Source organism: Orycteropus afer, unplaced genomic scaffold, assembly GCF_000298275.1.
Source record: "Orycteropus afer afer isolate SDZICR_OR568_19922 unplaced genomic scaffold, OryAfe1.0 scaffold00010, whole genome shotgun sequence".
NCBI lineage: Eukaryota > Metazoa > Chordata > Mammalia > Tubulidentata > Orycteropodidae > Orycteropus > Orycteropus afer.
In genome coordinates, this window is record NW_006921597.1 from 3,693,669 (window position 1) to 3,700,198 (window position 6,530).

Sequence of the window (6,530 nt, forward strand, 5' to 3'; positions counted from 1 at the left end):
CCCGACTCATAGCGACCCCTCCTTGGGTTTCCGAGGCAGTATCACTATGGAAGTAGGATTGCCCAACCTTCCTTCCGAGGAAGGTTGGGCAATCCTACTTCCGTAGTGATTCTTATTGTCATTCTCACAGCCTGTGTATGACTAAACTTCAAATTTAACCACTCACCCATAGTCAGTGTAAGATAACTCACTGCCATCGAGTCAATGCTAACTCATAGCAACCCCTGGGGCAGATTGCCTCATCTTCCTCCCGTGCTACAGCTGGTGGGTTTGACCACTGGCCTTCTGGTTAGCAGCCAAATGCTTTACCCACTATGTCACCAGAGCTCCTTCACTGTAAGATAGGGTAATTCCCACATGGAAGCAAAGAAAAAGGGTAAATAATTAGCAGTGGCACTGGCTCATAGTATGTACCAACTTCTGCTCATTAGAATAGCAAGAGAGAATTGAGGTTTTTTGGCTAATTTTACTGTCAGAAAGGATTCTTATTGATCATTTTCCTCCATGACTACAATTACAGTGGGATCTGGGGATAATTCTGCTTCTTGAGATTAAACTTCTTTAGCTCTCCACAGAACCCAACCCAGGCCTGGCAGTTTCTGTCTTCTAACAGAAGGCCCTAGGGTTGATTCATTCTTTAGTCTTCAGTTTCATGGCTTCCATATAGGCCTCTGCCCTGGGGGCAATTCAAAATAATTATCTGGGGATAAGGAAGACTAATCTACCTCTTGATGCTAACCAGACTGTGTCCTAGCTCTTTTAAATAGGGCAACCTGCTTTATAGCTGCCATCCAGGTATAATTATTAATAGCACCCCTACTCATACTCAGAATTGTGCTAGAATGGTCACCCTACTTCTAGTGGGGTTAATTCCTCCCTTAATCAGGGAGCTTGGCACAGCAGGAGTTTGAGGCATGCCAGAGGAACAGTTTTTCCTCTGTTAGTCTTTTACCTTCACTGTGTGTCTGTTCTGAACCCATTACTATCAAATTGATTCCAACTCATAGCTACACTGAAAGACAGAATAGAACTGCCCTATAGGGTTTTTGAGGCTGTAACTTTTACAGAAGCAGACTGCCTCACCTCTTCTCTCACAAAATGACTGGTAGGTTAGAAGCTCTGACCTTTTGGTTAGCAGGCCAATGCCTTAGCCACTGTACCACCAGAACTCCTTGTCTTTCTTTAAAGCGTAGAGAATTTCCTATTGCCAATTTCCAAAACCAAACCAAACTCACTGCCATCGAGTGAATTCCAACTCATAGTGACTCCCATTGGTTTTCCAAGGCTGTAGCTCAATATATCTGACTCTGACCATTTGGATTTGCTGGCTACAAGCAGAAAGGACATCTTATCTTTTAGTCAGGCTGTAATTTCCTCTGTTCTTTGCTACAGGCCAGATTCAACATTAGCATGTCTATTTCTTAAAGGCATTTATAAAAACTACAAGCAAACTCTCTAAAATTCTGACATTTGTCAATCAAGTCCTCTAAAACTACCCTCTTAGAATGCCGGGATCTGAGAGCCAAGTATCTCACTGCTGTGGAGTCTGATCCGACTCATAGCGACCTCTTCTTGGGTTTCTGAGGAGGTATCACTGAGGAAGTAGATTGCCCAATCTTTCTTCTGAGGAGTGGCTGGTGAGTTTGAACTACCTGCCTTCTGGTTAGCAGTCAAATGCCTTAGGCACTACACCACGAGAGTGCCCAAGTATAACAAGGGACCATTCTTTCAGACTGGTGTATTTATTTATTTGAGGTGGGGGTGGGGCTACCATCTCATAAAGATTTCCCATTCCTTAACATGGCACCAAAAACCTAACTCACTGCCCTCGAGTCGGATCCGACTCATAGAGACTCCTCCTTGGGTTTACAAGGAAGATGGGGCAATCTACTTCTGTAGTGATACTGCCTCGGAAACCCAAGGAGGGGTCGCTATGAGTCGGGTCCGATTCGAGAGCACATAACATCAACAACAACAATCTCTACAGAAGTAGGTTGCCCAATCTTCCTTCCAAGGAATGGAGCTCTGGTAGTGTAGTGCCTAAGGCATTTGACTGCTAACCAGAAGGCTGGCGTTTCAAACCCACCAGCCACTCCTTGCAAGGAAGATTGGGCAATCTACTTCCGTAGAGATAACCTCCTGGGAAACCCAAGGAGAGGTCGCTATGAGTTGGATTCGACAGGACAGCAGTAAGTTTTTTTTTATTTTATTTTATTTTTAACGTGGGATCCTTCACTCTCACCCATCTGCAATCCAGCCAACTGCGCATTTAAGGATCTGTGCTGCAGCACCCCACGCCCAGCTGTACAGAACTCTTCCGGCTGCAAGAGATAAAAGTTAACTGAAAATAGCTAAGCCCAAAAAAGAATGTTTTGGCACATGTAACTAAAAAACTCTCCGAGTATTCTGGCTTCAGACACAATCAAACAATATATAAGCATTTGCTTGTACTTGGGTTTTAGTCTCTCTGTCTGTCTGTCTCTCTCTCTCTCTCTCTCTCTCTCTCACACACACACACACACACACACACCTAATACACACCTTTTCTCAGCTCTGTCTCCTCCTAAAGCTTATCCTTTGTAGACTCACTGTCAGGTGATCACATACCCATCAGTGAAGTGGAGGTAGAGATGGCGCTGTCCTTCTCTAAAACACAAGGGTAGAAAGGGGGATATTTACCCAGTGGTGTTGTTACTAGTAAAAGGAGAGATGGATGCTTACTAGCTAGAGAAATACAACAGATGTCTAAGTAACCAACCTCCACCCCCATCCCCCCCACCCCACAATCCCAGTAGTGAATCATCCATCCCTAGATACATGAGTACATGGGTACCAGGCTGGATTCAATTTGGTGATGTTATATCCTTGCCCTTCTAGTGGGTCTGTTTGTCTCTAACCTGGAGGGTGATATAAATACTCCACATCCCCTAGGGCTTAATCTTCCTCTGCGGCACTGAGGGTGTGGTAAATGCAGTGGTTTGCTGATGACTAGCAAGTTAATGGTCATTGAGGAGCAGTGATGGATGAGTGGGCAACTTTGAACATAGCCCAAGTGTGAACACTGTAAGAACTGAACTCACCTTCCCTAAGATGCTACTTTTTGCCTCTCCCTTTTTTCCTTCCCTGTTTTTATTTTTTATTTCCCCTTGCTGTCCCCAAAGATAGCTCAGGTTATACAGTGGCTAAGGCATTTGGCTGTTAACCAAAAGGTTGGGGGTTCACACCTACCCACAGCTCAGTGCAGAAAGATGAGGCAGTCTGCTTCTGTAAAGATTTACAGCCTTGGAAACCCTATAGGTTTCCCTATTCTGTCCTATAGGGGCACTATGAGTTGGAATCGACTTAATGACAACGAGTTTGGTTTGGTCCCCAAGTGTTTACTTCCTTCTCTTAAGCCTATATATGGATGCTGTGTGATAAGGCTTAAAACACGTAGGCAAGTGTGTCCAGATTTCAACTTTCTTTTTAAGATGGGGATGAGAACAGATATCCATTCTACCTCAAAGTGGTGAACCAAAAAAAAAGGTAAGGATGAAATATTTGTTTGATTTAAAAATAAAATAAAGCTCAAACTCATAGGCTTGAAAGTTTAGACTTTTCTGAAGCTACTGTGGGCTTTCTTCCAAATCTATGTCAAAATGAAAAGGCTTCCTCCTCTAGCTGTGGGGGAGGCCTGATTTTCCTCCTTTCACTCACTCATCTATTACCTTCCCCTGAGGACATATAGGGTGGGGAGGGCACATGAGGAGGAAGAAAGGAATGCCATTTGTGCCTGATCTCAGACTGCACACCTTAGTAAGGAATGTGCAGTTTATTCATTTCAATTTCCACATCTTCAACAAGGATACACAATAGGAATTAGTTAATTCAACCAACGTTTGTCGAATGTCTTATTCCTTATCCTTGCTCTGTCTCCTGTTTCACCCTCTGCTTCTCTGCCAGACCCTTCCTATCAGCATTTATAGTCCCCAAAACCTCTCATCTTAAAAAACATAAACAACAGAGATTGTACACCCATGTTCACCGCAGAACTATTCACAATAGCCAACAGGTGGAAACAACCTAAATGCCCATCTACAGATGGATAGAAAAACAGTATGTGGTACATACATACAATGGAATAGTACTCAGCCAACGAAGTCTTGTACATGCTACAATATGGCTGGACTTGATTATGTTGAATGAAATAAATCAATCACAAAAGGACAAATCATGTATGACCTCACTTACATAAAAAGACAAAAAGAGGCAAATGTATTAGAGACCAAAATTTATTAGTGGTTACCAGGAGCAGGAGGTAGGGGAAAAGGAGGCTATTGCTTATGGAATACTGAATTTCGGTTTATGGTGATGGAAAAATTTCATTGATTAAGGATAGGTTGCCTAGCCGATTATTTATTGTAAGTGCTGTTAATACATTAGTTGTACATGTGTAAAAAGCTGAATTGGCAAAAGTTGTGTGATAGACATACTTATGTACAACCAAACATCTCATGAGATTTGGTTCCTTGGTTTAGAGGTTTAGAGTCATGATTTCATGGGACATTCCAGTTAATTGGCATAAATAACAGGTTTAGTGTTTCTATTCTATCTCAGTTGTGTAATGCCTGGGGTCTTAAAAGCTTGCTAAGTGGCCATCCAAGGCACAATAACTGGTCTCTCAAACTCATTGCCATGGAGTCAATTCTGATTCATAGCGACCCCCACTGGGTTTCCAAGGCAGTAAATCTTATGGAAGTAGATTGTCCCATCTTCCTTCTGTGGAGTGACTGGTGAGTTTGAATTGCCAACCATCTGTTTAGCAGTCAAATGCCTTAGGCACTGCACCACTAGAACTCCTTAACTGGTCTCTGAAACCAAAAAAACCAAACTCACTGCCGTCGAGTTGATTCAACTCATAGCGACCCCTCCTTGAGTTTCTGAGGCAATGTCTAGTCACCTGGAAAAACAAAGGAAGCAGGAGAGTTAGGAATAGGAGGAGGAAATGAAGTGTATGGCTAATTACCTCCATGAACATACAACTGCCTCATTTGCCATGAGACAAAAACACTGGGTGAGGCCAGCTACTGTTACTGAACATTTTGATCAAAGAGTCTATAGAAGAAATCTTTGCTCAAAAGGGAGAAAATATAGAATAAAATTTCAAATTCTCACAGAATTCATACTTTCTGGAGCCATGGAGGCTAGCTAGATGAACCCCTGAAACTATTTGCTGAGATAATCTTTAAATCTTAAACCAAAAATATCCCCTGAAGTCTTCCTAAAACCAAATAATCGTTTAGCTTAATTACTTAAATAAAATGTTTGTCTTGAGCATTTACTAAGAACTGTTTACAAATCAAATTGAAAACAGCAACTGGAAAGAGTAGATAGAAATCTTAGGGGGCAGTCAGTTTATGCTAATGGGGGAAGAACAACTCAGGAAAGGAGGATGAGAATCATTGCACAACTTGAAGAATGTAATCAATGTCACTGAACTGTACATGTAGAAATGGTTGAATCAATGTATGTTTTGCTGTGTAAAACACATGCAAAAAAAAAAAAAACCCCACCAACAGAACACTCTCCTCTGACCTCACTTCCTTCCCCAGCAATCACCCCTTCCTGACCACGTGAAGTGTTTATATTTCCTTCTGCGTTTCCTCACCTCCATTCCCTCCTCTAGCTACTCTCGTTCTACTTCTGGCCCATGCTAGAAAAAAAAGGGCTTATATTAAGGGCATCACTCTCTGAGGATTCCACTTCTATATATGGCTTTGTTGTAGCACTTAAACACTATGCCATAATTGCATGATGTCTGTCTTTTCAACAGGAGTGCATCTCCTTGCAAGTAAAACACAATGTGTAGTTGCTCAGTAAATATCTTATTATTGAAAGTATATTCACTCCAGGCAAGATGACTGGTATGTAATATGTGTTAAATAAATCATTGTTGAAGTAATAAATTAACCTGAATTAGCAGAGAGAGAGTAAGAGAGAGAGAAAGGACAAGTTTGATACAGGGTGGGAATGATGAATGAAATCTTCAGAAACTTGAAATGAAATTCAAAATAATAGAATATACTATCTGAGAAACAAAGCAGAAAATAGCTTCAATGAGGGGGTAGTTGTTGTTGTTAGGTGCCATCGAGTTGTTTCCGACTCAGCGACCCCATGCACAGCAGAACGAAACACTGCCCAATCTCGCATCACCTCCACGATCCCTGCTATACTTGAGCCCATCATCGCAGCCACCGTGTCAATCCATATCGTTGAAGGCCTCCCCATCTTTTTTCGACCCTCCACCCTACCAAGCATGACATCCTTCTCCAAGAAATGGTCCCTTCTGACAAGATGACCAAAATAGGTGAGACGAAGTCTGGCCATTCTTGCTTCGAAGGAACATTTCGGGTGCACTTCCTCCAGGACAGATCTGTTAGTTCTTTAACAGTCCATGGTACTTTCAGCATTGTTTGCCAGCACCACAACTCAAAAGCATCAACTCTTTTTCGGTCTTCCTTATTCATTGTCCAGCTCTCACATGCATACGA